The sequence below is a fragment of the Schistocerca cancellata genome, chromosome 3, assembly GCF_023864275.1.
Source record: "Schistocerca cancellata isolate TAMUIC-IGC-003103 chromosome 3, iqSchCanc2.1, whole genome shotgun sequence".
NCBI classification, from domain to species: Eukaryota; Metazoa; Arthropoda; class Insecta; order Orthoptera; family Acrididae; genus Schistocerca; species Schistocerca cancellata.
In genome coordinates this window covers 398,034,650-398,053,065 of record NC_064628.1, presented here as the reverse complement: position 1 = coordinate 398,053,065, position 18,416 = coordinate 398,034,650, and the positions used below count along the sequence as shown (strand labels likewise).

The 18,416-nt window shown below is 44.7% G+C and overlaps 2 protein-coding genes across 6 annotated transcripts in view; one reads left to right on the top strand and one right to left on the bottom strand.

Moving 5' to 3' along the window:
* LOC126175136 (E3 ubiquitin-protein ligase MARCHF5) overlaps window positions 1–18,416 on the bottom strand; it is an 88,465-nt gene that overhangs the window by 23,189 nt on the left and 46,860 nt on the right. The window lies entirely within an intron of this gene.
* LOC126175133 (uncharacterized) overlaps window positions 1–18,416 on the top strand; it is a 338,937-nt gene that overhangs the window by 280,467 nt on the left and 40,054 nt on the right. The window lies entirely within an intron of this gene.

Sequence of the window (18,416 nt, the reverse complement as noted above, 5' to 3'; positions counted from 1 at the left end):
CATATTTAAAACAAACAGTCAAATAACTATCAAATTATCCATACAAATCAGGAGCTATGGGAAGCAGATTCTATAAAATTCTTGGAGATATTTTTTGACAAAAAAAAATATCATCGTCTTCACACAAATTACATACTTGCCAAATAAGTCAAACAGTTGTTTCCACAATGTCAGTGTCGTCATCTACAACTGACATGAATACAATAATCTATGCAACTAGGGTACAGAGAGTACTGATATTACAAAATACAATTATTAAAATGGTGAGTAACATTAATCCTAGGGATTCATGCTTATCTTTATATTTACGAATCAATATTTTAACCATTCCATGTATTTTTATATGAATGGACTGTTTATCCTTACATCAATAACTAATCTCCACAACATATTCCTTACACCCTAAAAAAAAAAAAAAAAAAGATCACATTTCCATTCTGTGGATCAATAAAATACACATGTACATAAATTCTCAATCTGATTCCTGAAGTTGTCCTGGTGGCACCGATAGACTTGTGTCCACATGCATTGACAATTCCAGTTTAGTGCACAGTATTCTGATAGGTGATATAGTTGATCTTTGTTCGATATTGAGAGTCATGTTCTTACACATGCTCACTGATCAGACACAAACCTGGCTGTGTGATGAGATAACATCACAAGTGAGGGCTGTCTGCTCTGCCCCCTCTGAGGTGTCACACAGAAAGCACAGGGCTTTCAGAGAATAGACACTGCAAGCTGCCAAGTAGGATGTGTGAGAGGATCAACATAGTTTTCTAACAAGTATTGGAGATTGGACAGACAATGCTGAAGTCACTTCTCAAGTAACTGAGTCCACTGAGGCCTGAAATAGATCGTGAAATAGTCGACAAAGTGAGAGCCTGTGATACTCAGAGGAAGATCATCAATGTGGTTTACTGCCTCAACAAATAACGTTATTCTGAACACAGAGCCCTGAGGTATCCTGTCCTCATGAATAAAAAGGTCCAATGCAGGCAGACTTGCATGTACTTTAAAAACCAGGCCTTAAAAATCTCCTAATTAAGTGGGGCTCTCCTCAAAGTGGGGCAGGTGACCTTGGAAGATCCATGTATGGAGGATTCCCATCCTCCAACAAGTGTCATAGGCCTACTGGGTTTTTGATTATGTGTATTTTTACAGGGTCAAATGCAGTCTACCCCCCCCCCCCCCCCGCCCCCACACACACACAAAATCGCGCGCGCAGGTGCACATGTTTGGACTCAATTCTGATGTCCAAATTTTTATTGAGGCACCACTTTTGGCAACTGGATTCTTAAGGGCTGACACAAAAGCAATAAGAAATGCTGGAAGCTGCATTGGCTTAACAGCTTTTATAGCTTCACTATAGAAGGTTCTTCTTTTAACTACCAGCTCCAAAAGTTTTCTTTTGTCAATATAAATGCTGCACTTTCCGTTCCACACCAGGTGAGATAAATGGAACAATCTGTACATTTTGGAGGAGACGTACAGGATTCAAGTGATTTGTAGGATGGGCCTCCCCAATTTCCACTTTTAGTTATACTATTACATGCCACAAAGCAAAGGTATGGCCAAATATTTGGCATTTAAGGCATCACATCTTATTTGGGATGCACTGTTAAAAATTAAGGAGGATGTACCCTACAGTAACCTATTTAGGTAGTTCTGGTGTTCTGGATGTTAAAATAAATGTTGCTTTTTTTCCCACGAAACGTTTTTTCCGACATACATTTCCAGCTCTGTATTATCAAAGTTTTTCCATTCTTCTTGTAGTTATTTGGATATAATCATCATTGTAACTGAGTGGGTAACTAGACATTTGCTGTAATCAATGGTGTTATGCATTTCAGTTAGACTAGGGTACTCACTTAATGTCTCACATCCTAGAAACCTATGCACTTTGTGTGATGTAGCTGTTTCTACTAGTTGTGTACCATTACACCCTTATGCAGTCATTTTATTCATTTTAAAGAGCCAACAATTCCCTCCTAATAGAAAGAGGTTATCTTTTTTAAGGTTCTTTCTCTCCCTTAATTACTAAGGAGGTATTATGACAGACTAGTGCCCATTTACTATCTTTTTGATACTCCTTTTCGGTGGACTGACCATTCGAGCTCTGTTGGTTGGGCACAGGAACACACTGTTGATTGAGCATGTTTACCTGATGGTCCCTGCCTCCCATTTGGAGTATTTTTGATGAATTCACACCATTGGAATCCCATGAGACACTAGGAAAATGTCGACTCCGCTTATCTGAGTAAGGCTCTTACAACTGAAGGATGGGGGAGGGGGGCCGTGGCAGATGCATGGAGACTGCCCAGGTGTGCAGCACATCTTGAGGTGTGTGTGTGTGTGTGTGTGTGTGTGTGTGTGTGTGTGTGTGAGAGAGAGAGAGAGAGAGAGAGAGAGAGAGAGAGAGAGAGAGAGATTCCATCATCACACCTAACGATGGTCACTGGAGTATGCTCAGAGCTTGTGTAGTACAAGAGTACTGGAAATGCTGATCACAGCCATAGCTTGGGAATCCCAGGTTTCCAGTCTCTGCACCTGTCCACCACTGGAGAGGCTCCATCCCCTAAAATGTGGAACATATTTCACCAGTACCCTCTGCTGAGGTTTCATCTTTTCAGAGATGGTTGTGGGACTCAGCTATTCAGCACAGAATGTCACATCTAACACCTTCCAGCCATCTAATTTCCAAACTGTTATTTTATTTGGATACCAGTTTTAGCAATTTACTATGCCATTTGCAAGTGCCTTGACCATGTAGAAAGATTTTAATCTCGGTTTCAGTCAAAATAGGGCTCAGCATTCAAAGACTGGTATCTGTAGATTTATGCTCGATACAACGATCACTTCAACCGTCATCTGCCAACCAAAGTTGATGGTTGAAGTGATCACTGTATCAAGCAGAAATCTACATAAACCAGTCTTTGAATGCTGGCCCTTATTTTGACTGGAACCGATGTTGGAAACTTCCTACACATCAGTCAGGGGGCCTGAAGATGGCCTAGTAAAGCGCCGAAACTGGTAGTCAAATAAAATAACAGTTTGGACATTAGATGGCTGAAAGGTGTTTGACCTGACATTCAGTTTTAAAATGGTTTACATGCATCAGAGCTCTGTAGTTCATTGCTGAGTTTATTGACACGTATAGAAAACACAATCTTTTGTGGAAAACTAAGAGCAAGGAACACAGCAAGATTGGAAGAGGAGACCAGTTGTTTGTGGTTCTAAATGTCTATACCAGGTTGCTGGTATACTTTAGGTATGGAACCGAAAATCTCCAGACACACAAAAATAGAGTAGAAGATACCTCACTGCCCACTCATACAGTTTATTTGAATTATGTAGTTCCAAACATGTCTAAAAATGTAAATATATTACCTAATACTTGTCACAATTGATACATCACTAGCCTTCATGAAACCAAAAAAACACACGGACACAAAATGATAACAACTAGGCCATTCATCAAGATATTATGCAGAAAAATGGAATCTTCAATCCACACTGTCCCACATCAATTCATTGGTGAAAGATTCAGAGGGGCACCACAGCCATTCCAGCTGCTTGTCTGGAACATCGAGCCCTGAGCGAACTGTGTGGTCAGAATGGAGCAACATTTTCTGGCACATGTTATCACAGGTGACACCTAGCAGCACACATTCTTGTTGGCCTAAGCATGCCCGCAAATTTATCATTCAGAGCAGCAATTCAATCCTGAAGTGGAGCCCCAAGCCCTCTCGTATGATCACTTAAGACTTGTCTACTAGCATACTTCACCTCTCAAGTGTACACTGCAGCAACCCACTGTAAGTTTTTGGCTGCCACAGGAGAATTGTACAAAGAGTGGACAGCAAAACTGCATGGTTTATCCCCTGACTGTCAGTTCCAGTGCAATAATCCTCAATGCAAACAGTAATATGCAACTACTCATCAGAGACATGATTCTTGTACGTTCAACGGATGAAGGGGTCCATAATGACCTCCTCAGACTTGAGGTTCCCTTGTTAAATACTCGCCTCCCCATCATTAGGGCTTCTGACAGTCTCTATCGTAATCAGCACCATTACATGATCCTTTTTCACAGGTGTTTACAGCCTGTCTGACTTTCCAGCCCCAACACCAACCACAGCCTGCACAGCATTCTGATCTGCTCACGGCTGGCAAGCCCTTGATCAATGTGCATCGCCCACAACTGCAACTGTTTTACCACTCACCAATAGGCTAAATTTGGGCTCACCTCTGCTACAGGAACTCTCCAAACTCCTATGTAGCTACAGCAACGAAACTATCTGAGTGAAAGGGCAGTTCGTGGATCACATTCACTATCATTCTACAGTCTTCATGGCACGCATTTTTGTGGTAAACATTGAAGGAGCCACAGACATCCTTGGTTTGGACCTTTCAAAGTTTTGGGCTTGGAATTACAGCATTAATACATCAGGGGCTAGCTCCTACTCAAGCGAGCTTTGCTCCAAGTACAAGTCAGTTTGTTCTCATCCTACCACGGTCGACACTAGTTTTGAGGCTCATCTCACACTCCTTGCATGGCCAATCCCTGTTTCTTCAAAGCACGAAATGTTCCATTCAGTCTCAGGGATAATCTACAAGAGCAGCTACAGCACCTGTAAGTGGAAGACATTCTACTACGTACAGACACCAGCAGTGAGTGAGCTACCCTCATTGTACCATGGAAAAGTCGAACATGAATTTATGGCAATTTCAAGGCCACAGTCAACACATAGTCTGTCGTAGATGCCTATCAGATTTCAGAGATGGACGACACTATGGTGCAGCTTGCAGCAAGCAGATTTTCACCGAGATTTATCAGCATGATGCTTACCTTTAGCTCCCCCTGGATGAGGATTCGCAGAGCATTCTGATCATGAACGCTCTGTTTGGACTATTATGCTATAACAGGCTTCCTTTTGGCATTGCCAGTGCTCCGGTTAATTTTCAGTGGTACTTGGACAAGTCGACACAGCACATTCCCAGCACAGTGAACCATCTTCATAACATTCTAATTACTGGTAAAAACACCCAGGAGCTGGTGCGACCCTGATGCCTGTTTTGCTCCTTCCACAACTCAATCTCAAGTGTCAAAGACAAAAGCCCTTTTTTTTTGGCTCAGATGGAATATCTTTCGTCATTTTCTCACTGTTTTGGGAATATGACCCATACCTCAATATAATCAAACCATTCAGCAACTTCCAGTCCTAAAGGACACAGGGTATCTACAATCTGTGCTTGACCAACTTAATTATTATTGCACATTCATCCCACACGTCGTGGCCATAGCAGAACTGCCCTATCAGTTGTTAAAGAAAAGTGTGAAGTGGAACTGAACTCCTGCATGTGATAAAGCTTTCCGAGATCTCATTTAAGGCTCGCTTCATCTGCCATGCCTTACTGCTTGCGACCCATCAAAATCTTCAATTTTATCAGTTGATGCTTCAGATTACGGCTTGGGTGCGGAGTTATCCAAGGAAGTAGATTGTGTGGAATTTCTTACTGTGTTCACATCTAATACTCCGACACATGCACAACATAACTATGGTCAGATAGCACTAGCTATTGTATTTGCAACTCACGAAATTCCACAATTATGTGCATGGACATCATTCCACATCATTGATTGACCATAAAACTCTTATTGCTTTTCAAGGAAGACTCCAATGTTCCAACCAAATTAGCGAACCGCCTCCAGATGTGGGCAATGTTTTCATCTAGCTATTAATACGAGTTCAGATATCGCCCAATAGATCAACATTCCAATGCTGACACACACCAGGTCACCACAGGGACAGGTCATGCAATTAATTGAAACAGAAGTCTGTTGCCATATTGGCACACAAGCAGAAGAAGACATAGCTACCCTTCCCTTGCCTTGGAGGTCTCATATATCCGGAAAATACTCTGTGGCACAGAGGGTGGCCAACGGATCGGAAATAGTTCACTCATGTGGGAGTCCAACAATTCTGGCACAGGCATCACACATTCTCCACCCTCAGTGCAGTCTTCTTGTTGCAAGAGGAAGATGGTCGCGTCCGCAATCTCACTCCCCTTGCAGCACCACATCCTGCCCTCCTACATCAGGACGACTAAGGAGTTGTGCTCACGAAGAGGCTGGCCTATCAACATCTGTATTGTCAGGGCATCTATATAAACATTGCGAACATGATGGCACCACGTGAGGCCTGTCAAAGCCACTAGGCAGCAACTGCTTGCAGGTACTATCCTTGGCCGAATGTTTCAGCACTCTGGTTGATACTCCTTTTAGACTTTGATGGCCTCTTCCTTTGTTATTCATTGTTTATTGGGTTCGATGTGGAAACTGGATTCCTGTATGTTTCTTGGACATCTCCAATATCCTTGGTACAGGCTTTGGTGTGAATCTTCTCCATAGAAGGCCTCCTGAAAACCTTGGTTACCAACTACGAGCCTCACTTTAGAACTTCTTTGCCCTTCCAACATAACTGCCCTAGTGCACATGGTGCCTTTTCATCCTGCACCCAATGGATTATCAGAAAGTTTTGTTCACACGTACAAGTCAGAATTGGCAAATATGCACAACCATCGTAATTTAGATGAAGCCGTCACTCAGTTTTTGTCATCCTATCACACTCAATCCTTCAGGTCAGTGCTAGCCATGCTGAAGAGCTCCACGGACAGAAGCACTGGAATTCTCCATCCTATGAAAACTCAGTCTCTCCATCTGTGGTCTTGAGGCCACTCTTATTTCATCCAAAACAATGTCTGGAAGTTGGTTTTCTCAAAAAGAGTTGCTGCCACTGGGCCCCAGTAGTGGTCACCTATTTATTGGGACAACCCATGGTGGAAGTGAGACTACATGACAGCTCCATTACAGAAGTGTGTCAACCAGGTGCACCCAGGGTTAACAGCGACACCACCTAGCAGTGGATTACCATGATCTTTTGTTCCACAGTCAGACGTGCCCATGGACATCAACCTCAGCCAACCTGAGTCACCAGTTCCATCAGTGCCTGAAGGGAGGTGCCAGGCTCCTCAGAGATCTAGGGTGGGAGGGATGCTGTGTACAGACTGTATACCCCACAGACTGACAACACCATCAAAACAACAATATACTAGCAGCCTATCTTCCACCAAGGGGTTATATCAGCAGATGACAGAGCTTAAATCACACATGCTGCCCAGGCCGACAGAGTGAGCAACGGCAGAAGTCGCTGTCCCTGTGGGCCTGTTTGCCTCTGCAGGTCACGTGGTCACAAACAATTCCTCTACGATATCTACATTGCCTGCATATTTAGGGTGGTGCAAAACCATTCTGAGGTATCTTCTGTCCCATTCTGGGCCAGGCACTGACTGCACCTATATTTCTTTAACTGGAGCCTTGACCAAAATCTTAGCTACACCTGCCATGCTGCACCAGCCACCACCAACAGAGAGCCTTCACCATCACCAGGACTCTGTCTCTGCATCAGAGATGACCAGGATCTTTGTATCAGCTGTTGACCTTTACTATGTTATTTTGTTCTACTTCTGAGTGAATATAATTACTGCCTTCAGCCTAAGTCCGCACTTGTGTAAATTCAGCACTAATCACTAACTTTCACAAACTATTGTAGTGATTAACTTTTTTCCAACAGGAGAAATTTGGCTCATGCGCTTTCCAATAAAACTGTTTTACATTGTCAATCTGGGATGTGTTCTCAATGCCCCTCATCCAGTGAAAGACTTAGCAGATCACTCGTCTCAGATCAGCCAGCAGGGCACACACTGCAAGAATATGAGGGACAGTGAGATGACAACCACAGCTGCATTGAGGGTTATACTCCTGATGCAAAGGAACTCTTGGGCAAGTCTGGTTTCACCAATATGCGGCCAGCACAGTAAGGTGGCATCTTTCTGAGAGCCCTGGTGAGAAGTATGACACATCTTGGCAGTCCTCTTGATTGCTCTCACCTTGTTGAAGGTGGTGGTGGCCTGACATTCAGTATCTCACGTTTTTTAAGTTTGATGCCACAGCTGCAATCTGAAACTCAGTACTCTGAGTTAAGTTTGTCAGTGAGTTCATTTCCCGGAATACCCACATGGCTCAGTGCCCAGATGAATGTTACTGTCGTTCTGGGGCTATGGAGGTCAACTGATAGGTTTTGGATGTCAGTGATCGGAAGGTTTTACTGATAGCACTGTAATATGTCCTATAAGGAGCTCATGGAGTTGCTACACACCAGGAAGCCCTTCGTGGCTGAAGTTTTAATATACTATAGTGCCTGTGATATGGTGACCAACTCTGTAATGTATACACTGCATGTTCCTTTGAATGTGCAAAAGGAAAACCGACCTTGTCATTGACTTTCGATCCATCTGTGTGTGCATGTCGAATCTGGGTAGTCATGAAGAACAGAACGGAACATGCGCCTGAGGGTAGTACATTCAGCATTTTTCTTAGGGCCACAAAAGACGTCCATCTGAATGACAGGTCTGGGTATAAGCTACAGGCAAGAACAGAGAGGGGAAAGCAGGGTGAAGGCAATTTCTCAAGACGGGACACTCAGAGAAGACGAGGGGGCAGATAGAGATCCTTGCATAGAATGTCCAATATTATCTCACAAGATGATCTACTCACTTTTGAGCGATTCATAAACAGTCTGAACTGCTGATAATGAAACAGAGGTGAGTACCTCGAGTGGGTAGGAATTTGACAATGTGACCACACAGCTCGCCAAGAGTTGTTGGCGTCTGACCCTCAGTGGTGGGACACCAGCTTCCACCAGGAGGTTGGCTACGGAGAACATACAGAAAGCTCCAGTTGCCGATCACATCTGCACTCGGGTCGGAATAAAATCAATGCTTTATAAAAATGCAGAAGAACTGTGCAGTCTGTGCCACAGGATGTGCTGCTGAGAAATCAGAATATTAGGCTTCTCCATGCAATATGCTTTGAGGTGGCATAATGCTGACAGGTATTACTGTCAACTAAAAGGCTTAAAAATTTGAAAGTTTCAACAACTTCAATTACTGGTTACTAAAGTAAAGTTCTGGGCACAGGAAGACAGTCCTAAGTTGACAAAAATTCACAACGCAAGTTTTTGCAGGAGAAAACTGATGGCCAGAATTCAGGGCCCAATAATGTACACTCTGTATTGCCCCTGAGATCAATACTTTATGGTGCGCAATAATTGAGAGCTGCAATACAGGCAAAGGTCATCGACAAACAGTGATTGTGAGGCTATGGATCCCACTGCAATTGTAATACCATTGACTGCTACGTCAAAGAGTTAGGCTCAGAACCAACCCCTGAAGGACTCCATCTTCCTGTGAACAATGGCTGCTGAGAGTCAAACCTCTCCAGACCTGAAATCTGGAGGAGGACAGAAAGTTCTGGACAAAAATGAGTAGATTGTTTCTCGCATGAGGCTATTAGTTGTACATGCTGATAGCTTTTAATTACTAGATAGTCTACAGTTAGTCATGGTTTTTGATTATGTATTTTTCCCTTGCTTGTGTTAACACATAAAATGGCAACAGAAACTCTGTGCCTGGATAACAAATCATACAAAATGTATGTGTAACAACAAAACAAAAAAAATATGCATGTTAACATGATAAACAATGGAAAGAAGGGAAAAACGCTGACATCAAAAACCATGACAAGCTGTTTATTGTAGTAGTAGAGGGTTTTTTTGGGCGCACGACAGCAAGGTCTTCAGCGCCCGTTCAGTAACATAGTGAGATGGGTGTCAAGAAAAAAACTCAGAACAGTAATATAAAACGGAACATAAAACACAGGGAACAATCGTTGAAAAACATGTGCGCACCCACACCGAAGCGTGGGATGAAACAGGGCATCAGCAGTAAAACATGGACAACACAGGAAGAAGGTGGTAGAGGGAGTTAAAACAATGTAGCAGATGGAAGTGGCTGGCTGACCACAAGGAAAAAAGGGAGGAGTCAGCCACTCTGCAATACACTAAAACCTCCAGCCTAAAAGTTTAGGCCAGAGTCCAGACACATCACAAAACTTAAAAACCCTAGACACACACATCTCATCGTTAGCTAAAACACAAGGCAGATCCTCATCAACTTGTGCTTCTGCCCTTGCATCACGGTATAAAGTGCAGTCTGTTAAAATGTGCCGGACAGAGATGTGCATACCACAAGCATCACAAAATGGAGGATCCTCCCGCCGTAGTAAAAAGCTATGTGTGAGAGGACAGTGCCCGATCCGAAGACGTGTGAGGGCCACCTCTTCCCGCCCGAGCAACCGGCAGGAGGAACGCCACGGCCGAGTGGTTGACTTTACCAACCGCAGTTTATTGGCCGTCACTGCCAGCCAATCGTCCTCCCACAACTCCATGCACTTCCTGTGGAGTGCAGAGATGACAGACTGCAAGGGGATAGGACACTGGACCACATCCCGCTCTCTGCAAGCCTCCTTGGCAGCCCGACCGGCCTGTTCATTGCCCCATATTCCGACATGATCAGGCACCCAGCAGAAGGAGACCTCTATACCTCGCTGTTGGAGCAAGTACAGTTGGTCATATATCGGCTGGACCATCTCAGTCGGGTACAGGTTCTGCAGTGATTGTAAGGCACTAAGAGAATCGGAGCAGAGAAGAAATCGATCGCCCCGAACAAGATTCATCTGCTCCAGTGCCTTCAGGATCGCGTGGAGCTCCGCTGCGAAAACGGTATATTCAGCAGGGAGGCGAATCTGGGTAACATGATCAGGGAACACCACAGAACAGCCAAGGAAATTCTCCTGTTTGGAGCCATCAGTGTAAACGACAGTGAAACTGCGATGCACATCTAAAATGTCAAAAAACAGAGATTGGAATCTAAAATCTGGTGTGCTACCTTTTTTAAAATTAGTTTGGGTCTCCGGAGGAGCCAAGGTGGAAATCTGCTCCAACCGCGACGTAAAACACGAAGACAAGCCATAGACATCGCAGCGAGGCAATCCTGTGCGCGAATCCTATAGGGCTGCGTCGCACGTTGCCAGTTATGAAATAACTGTGCCAGAGGAGGCTGAGCAACGGTATGGTATGCAAGTGTGTATGGTGTGGACAAAGTTTTATATGCCTGGAGTACTGTAAGTAGCCGCCGCCGCATATGAAGTGGTGGTTCACCAGCCTCTGCACAGAGGCTTGGTATGGGGCTAGTTCGAAATGCCCCAGTGGCCAACCGAAGCCCTTCATGGTGCACAACGTCCAACATCTTTAAGTAAGAAGGCCTCACAGACCCATACACCGTGCACCCATAATCGAGCCGAGATCGCACAAACGCCCTGTAAAACTGGAGCAGACAAGTCCTGTCAGCTCCCCATGTACTGTGGCTAAGACATTTTAAAATACTTAAAGCCTGAAGCGACCGCCATTTCAGGTCTTTAAGGTGAGGTAACCACGTAACCTTCGAGTCAAAAATGAGGCCCAGAAATCTCACCATGTCTTTCAAAGTAAGAATAGTGTCCCTCATCCTCAACTCAGGAAAGGTTAAAATCGAACTAGAACGGTGAGAAAGAACACATACAGACTTCTCGGAGGAAAACTTAAAACCACTCTTCTGCGCCCAGTCATCCAAACGTCTAATAGTAAGTTGCAACTGACGCGTTGTCGTTGCAAGGCTGGAAGAAGAGCAAAACAAAGAGAAATCATCCACAAACAAGGAACACTGGACAGGACTTTTTTCACTATGGACATAATGCTATTAATAGCGATGGCAAAGAGAGTCACACTTAAAACGCTACCCTGAGGGACACCGTTCTCCTGCTCAAAGCGATCAGACAGGACGTCACCAATTCGGTATCTAAAATATCGTGGCGAGAGGAAAGACTGAATAAAAAGAGGAAGACAACCACGAAAACCCCATTCGTGAAGCTGCTCCAGGATGAGACGCCTCCAAGTGTTATCGTAGGCCTTCTTGATGTCGAAAAATACACCTAGAAGGTGATGACGGCGTAGGAAAGCTTGTTGTATAGCTGCCTCCAGGAGGGCAAGGATATCAAAGCTGGAACGAAACCTCCTGAACTCACACTGAAAGCGACTAAGGAGTTGCCAGGATTCTAACATCCAGACAAGGCGGCGGTTGACCATCAGCTCCAAGGTCTTCCCCATGCAAGTAGTGAGGGCAACACTATGGTAGCTACTCAGGCTCGTGCGGTCTTTCCCAGGTTTTAAAAAAAGGAATTAAAACTGCCTCGCGCCACGCGCCAGGAAAGTGACCCAACGCCCAAATGGCATTAAAAAGTGCGAGGAGGATTTCTTTGTTGTGCATTTTGAGGTGCCATAGCATACTGTAATGGATCCTGTCGTGACCAGGGGATGTGTCACGAGCTGCAGACAATGCAGAATCCAGCTCCCACATAGAAAATGGGCAGTTGTAAACTTTATGAGAGGTGGACTGGAAGTCCAGACTACATCTCTCAGTAAGTGCTCTATGGCGCTGGAAACCTGGATCCTGACTGGTTGTTGCAGTAACTGTGGCAAAATACGCTGCCATAGTCTGGACAATGTCTCGTGGATCCATGTGGAGAGTGCCGTTATTCATTACAGCAACTATGGGGCATCTCCCTCCTCTGCCAGAAATTCTCCTGATGGTCTCCCACACAAAGGAATTAAAACTGCCTCGCGCCACGCGCCAGGAAAGTGACCTCAACGCCCAAATGGCATTAAAAAGTGCGAGGAGGATTTCTTTGTTGTGCATTTTGAGGTGCCATAGCATACTGTAATGGATCCTGTCGTGACCAGGGGATGTGTCACGAGCTGCAGACAATGCAGAATCCAGCTCCCACATAGAAAATGGGCAGTTGTAAACTTCATGAGAGGTGGACTGGAAGTCCAGACTACATCTCTCAGTAACTGCTCTATGGCGCTGGAAACCTGGATCCTGACTGGTTGTTGCAGTAACTGTGGCAAAATACGCTGCCATAGTCTGGACAATGTCTCGTGGATCCATGTGGAGAGTGCCGTTATTCATTACAGCAACTATGGGGCATCTCCCTCCTCTGCCAGAAATTCTCCTGATGGTCTCCCACACAATGGAACTTTTGGTGGAATGATTAATGGTGTTCAGAAACTTTTGCCACAACCTCTTCTTGCTCTCACGAATAATGCGGCGACATCTTGCCCTCGCCACCCGGAAGGCTGCAAGATTCTCAGCAGTTGGCCGACACTGGAACCGACACAGAGCCGCACGCCTGGTTCTGATTGCAGAGCGGCATTCGGCACTCCACCAAGGAACAGGTTGCCTCTTCCGGTGGCCTGTGGACTATGGAATGGATGCTGCAGCGGCATGGTGGACCACTTTGGTAATATGATCCACCCACGCCTCAACATTCGCACAGTGTTCGAACTGGGCCAACTGGCTATAAAATGTCCAGTCGGCTACACTGAGCACCCATCGTGGTGGTCTCCTTTCGGGACCCACGCCATCTGGCAGGTGAATCCAGATTGGGAAACAATCACTGCCATGCAAGTCAGCGACCACTTCCCAATGAGCACTCACGGCAAGAGCTGGAGAGCAAACCGAGAGATCAATGGCAGAGAAAGACCCAGTCGCCATGCAGAAATTAGTGCTCTGTCCTCCATTGAGCAAGTAAGCACAGGATGACAGGAGAAGCCTCTCAACTGCTCTACCCCTGGGACAGGTAATTGCAGAGCCCCAAAGCACATTGTGGGCATTAAAATCACCACAAATAATGAATGGCTGGGAAAGCTGTGTGAGAAGGTCGGTGAGGGCCGCTTCATCAAGTGCATCATGTGGGGGCAAGTAAAGCGAACATACAGTCAATGGATGATGCACGTGCACGGACACAGCGGTGGCCTGTAAAGGCGTCTTAAGTGAGAGAGGCGAGGAGTGGTGGTCCGTCCTGACGAAAATACCTACACCTCCTCTAGCTCTCCACGCAGGTCACCTTTTTGTGGAGTGTATAGCCTCGTAGCTCAGGGGAGTAGGAGGGATGGAAATAAGTCTCCTGGAGACACAGTGGTCTACCCTGAGATAGTAGATGAAGTTCCTCCGATAGTAGACGAAGTTTCTCCACATGTGTCCTGAACCCTTGCAAGTTCCACTGATGTATGGGAGCCATCTATGATGGGGGTAGCACCTTCATCCTGTCTCTCCGACGGGGCGGGGAGACTGCAGCAGGTGGAGGGGCAGGCATGGGGCGAGATGATTGCCCCACACATACACTGTTTTCCATGAACTCTGGGGAAGAGTCAGATGAAGCCTCACGTAAAACAACATATGCATGGTCAGACGGTTTACCACGGGATTTGACCCGCTGTTGCTGCTGTACGGGAGCTTTCTGCAGTTTGGTGGGCTTTGGGGGAGCTGATGTGGGAGTGGTAATGGATGTACAGGGGTGGGCTTCGGAACATCCTCAGCTGTTGGAGGCGCCAGGGGCTGGCCCAAGTTCGTCACTGTACCTTTGTCTGCCGTTCGAGTAGGGTCTACTGGCTCTGAAACACTGGCTGCACTGCAAGTGCACTGACAGTTGCAGGTATTAGTGCCAACACTCACCACCTCTGTCTGCGTTTAGGCATCGACTTTTGGAGTAGGCTTCTGAACCAGGGATGCAAAAGATGTAGCAAATGTGGGAGGTTGCATCGACTTTTAGATCTTCTTGGCCTCACCATAGGGGATACGCTTGGTTGTTTTTATTTCCTGGACTTTGTGTTCCTCTAAAAATATTCGGCAGTCCCTACTCCAAACAGGGTGGTTCCCAGAGCATTTGATACATTTGGCTGGAGACGAGCAACCAACTCCTTCATGAGCAGCCTTACCACAGTTGCCACAAATCACTTCGCCTTTACATCCTAAGGTGGTATGCCCAAAACAGTGGCACTTGAAACAGCGCATTGGGGTCGGGAAATAAGGCCTCACACTAAGGCGAAGGAAGGCAGCTTTAAAATGTTCAGGAAGTTTCATGCTACTGAAGGTCAGAATAAAGGAGTCGGTTTTGACAAGATTGCCATCAACCCTCTTCATCATACGTTGGACATCAACGATACCTTCCGGAGCCCACTCACGTTGCAGTTCTTCATTGGGAATGTCAACTAGATCCCGGCATGTCACAACACCTTTGCTGTAGTTCAAGGTGCTGTGCAGTTCAGTGTCTATGGCATACTCTCCAAGGCATTTACCAGATTGGAGGTTAGTTGCTTGCTGGGAAGTGGAAGTTTCCACTAGCAAGGTCCCATTACGTAAGCGCTTCACCGATTTTAAGGAGCCACAAATTCCCTCCGAACAGTTTTGTATATAGAAGGGCGAAACCTTCTCGAAACTACCCTCCTTCCATTTCACAATGAGAAACACATTTGGATTACCAGAATGCATTCTGTTACCTAAGACTAGACTTGTCAAAGAAGTGCCGGAGTCAGGGGGACTGACTGCATGAGCCCTCTTAAGAGACTGGGTGTTAGAACCTTCCAGCGGCCCACCCTTTCTGCTGGGAGGAAGAAAAGAGGATTTCGAAGGATTCATCTCGGCCCCACGAGCAGCTAGGGAACTAGAAGTCCACCTAGACAGAGCCCTGCGTGCCTAGGTAAGCCTTATACAACTGAGGTGCGGCAGGTTCCCCAGAGGCTGCCCGCTAACGACTGTTCCACCTCAACAGCCATGCATCTCATTAGCGCGCGGCACACCTTGAAATTGAGGGGTTGTTTATAGAGGTTTATTCCATCCTTGCGATCCGGGGTGATCAAGCCAAGATCCCCATTCCCTGAGACACACAACATTCCACCGCCGCGCCACACGGTGGTCGCTGAGCTTGCGGTGACAGAGGACTGGCGACGCTTACCAGTCCCCAGCTCAGGAACCCCGGGGTCGCCAGGCCCGTACCCGGCACCTGAATGCCGAGCCCCTGGGGGCCTGTTTATTGAAGACCATATTTAAAGCTAGCAGCATACACAACTAATAGCTTCTTGTGAGATGATGCAACATGCACTGAAGGTCATAGGCGTAAGGTCCAAAGAATTGTCATTACATGGATGGACACCTGTTGGCGTCAGGCAGCCAATGGCCAGTGGCAGTTGTCTGTTCTACTGAATGGGAATTCTCAAGCAAAAAATTATTCTGATCAGTTTTCTATTAATGGCAATTAAGGAAGTAAATTATCTTTCAGTTCCATCAGATTGGTAATTTCAGAAAACGAAAAGCACTTTACAAAATTTATGTATATCTGCATCATTTGTGTGGGTACGGGTTGTCTGTTGGATTGGTGCTTGTAAAATATTTTGACGATCTCATGTTCGATTTCACCCGAGTCACAAATTTTAACATACACCATCCTTCACCTCTGTGAATGCCACACAAAAATGCTGGGATCTATTATCATTTGGACTCACATTTTAGCATGGTGATTCCCGCTACCAGCTGGCATGAAATTAGTTTAGTTCAGACTGACAGACAAATGTAGCAGCAAATGAAAACTCCAAATGTTAATTCCAGATTTTTTTTTTCATTATCTAAAAATAATAAATTGAAAAGTAATTATCCATTTGTGAACACAAAATTTGTTTGGTGCTACACACTTTGCTTACTATCTAGATTTTTCCAAGGCTATGGACCAAGACCATGGATGACCACAGTAATATTAGTTCACAATATTTGTGATCCTTCAGCATTATTAATAATATGCATGTCTTTCTTTTTAGAGGCAGAACATAGTGACCAGTACATAGAAATGCAATATAAATGTGATAAAGGGAGGACACAAACCCCCAAAGTTTGTGTTTGTTGACCAATGTTAACAAGTAAGTCTTTCTTAGAACTTGGAGTTGTCATTTCCAGTAACTGTATGTGTTAAGTATTAGGCCTAAGCATGCTATCATGTTATTATAATTAATTATTTTAATAAGATGCCAATTTTGGATCAATTACCTGAAGCAATAAATTTTCACTATCAATCATCAAGATTTTTTTAGCTGTGGTATTAACGTATGGGAACTATAAACAAGAAGCAGGCCTAAGTTGGCAACATCATTTCAGAAATTATTATACTCATTTCTCTATTACCTGCACTCCTAGACATGTTAGTAACAAAACTAATAATCACTGTACCTTGCAACTCGAAAGTTTATTTGTTGTTGGGGTCCTTTACAACTATTGTTTCCACATCGAATTACGACACATGGTAGATTATTGTATCAGTAAAGGAAACTGTCAGCCATGACAACACAGCTAACTTTTTCTGTCTTTAATATTTTAGTTATTATGAGTACCATGTGTGTTTCAACTAGTGGAGATGACAATTACAATGAAATCTTCTTTTGAGAACCAGCGAGCATCACACCAAATAGTTGTTTGCCTTCCTAGCGAGTGACAGAGCTGGTGGGTGGAAACTTGTCACCAATCTGGTCCAAAAATGTTTGGATCAGTGGTCTCTAGTGCACTGTAACAAGAGTGTGAAGCACAATCCCTCAGACTGTCCTGCCAATGCAGAATTACTACTACTTTTCCAGATGGTCTGCAGTTTTTGTTTCACTTAAATGTCTGACAATCAGCAAGAACAGGAAAATTTTATCTGGATCTTACTGCAGCTTCAAGGACTACATTAACTTATAAAATGTTTCACATACAGACATAAAATAATCATAATATTGATAAATAAGTATGTTCATGGGTTTTGTTTCATCCTCCTCTGAAGTTATGATATTCGGCTCCTCAGTGACTGCCAAATGTCGATCGGAAATGTGTAATATATTCAAACCATGGCATCTGCATCTCCAGTCTTTCTGGCATCTTCGTTACTGATACTACCATGTCTGGGGTGTAAAAAATGAATGTGTGAGATTTGAAGTGCTAAAAATAGCGCAAGGAAGAATGAAGCTGTGGATCAGTTATTAATTTTGTTTATGAACTCTGCATTATACAATGGTCACTCCAAAAGAAATACACACTATTTTTTTTAAATCCATCTTTTATTCTACATGTTTGAAAGTTTTACAGTGTGTAGATGCATCCTTTAGGAACAATATTTTCAATTTTCATTTCTCCACATAATTTCCATCCCTGTCAACTGCCTTACGCCATCTTGGAACCAGCGCCTGTATACCCGCACAGTAAAATTCTGGACCAACCTGTTGGAGCCACTGTTTGGCAGCATGCACAAGGGAGTTATCATCTTCAAACCTTGTTCCACGAAGAGAATCTTTCAGTTTCCCAAAGAGATGATAGTCACATGGAGCCAGGTCAGGACTGTAAGGCGGGTGTTTCAGTGTTGTTCATCCGAGGTTTTTGATTGCTTCCATGGTTTTTTGACTGACATGTGGCCGTGCATTGTGGTGCAACAGCAAAACATCCTGCTTTTGTCGATGTGGTTGAACACGACTCAGTCGAGCTTGAAGTTTCTTCGGTGTCGTCACATATACATCAGAATTTATGGTGGTTCCACTTGGCATGAATTTCACAAGCAAGAGTCCTTC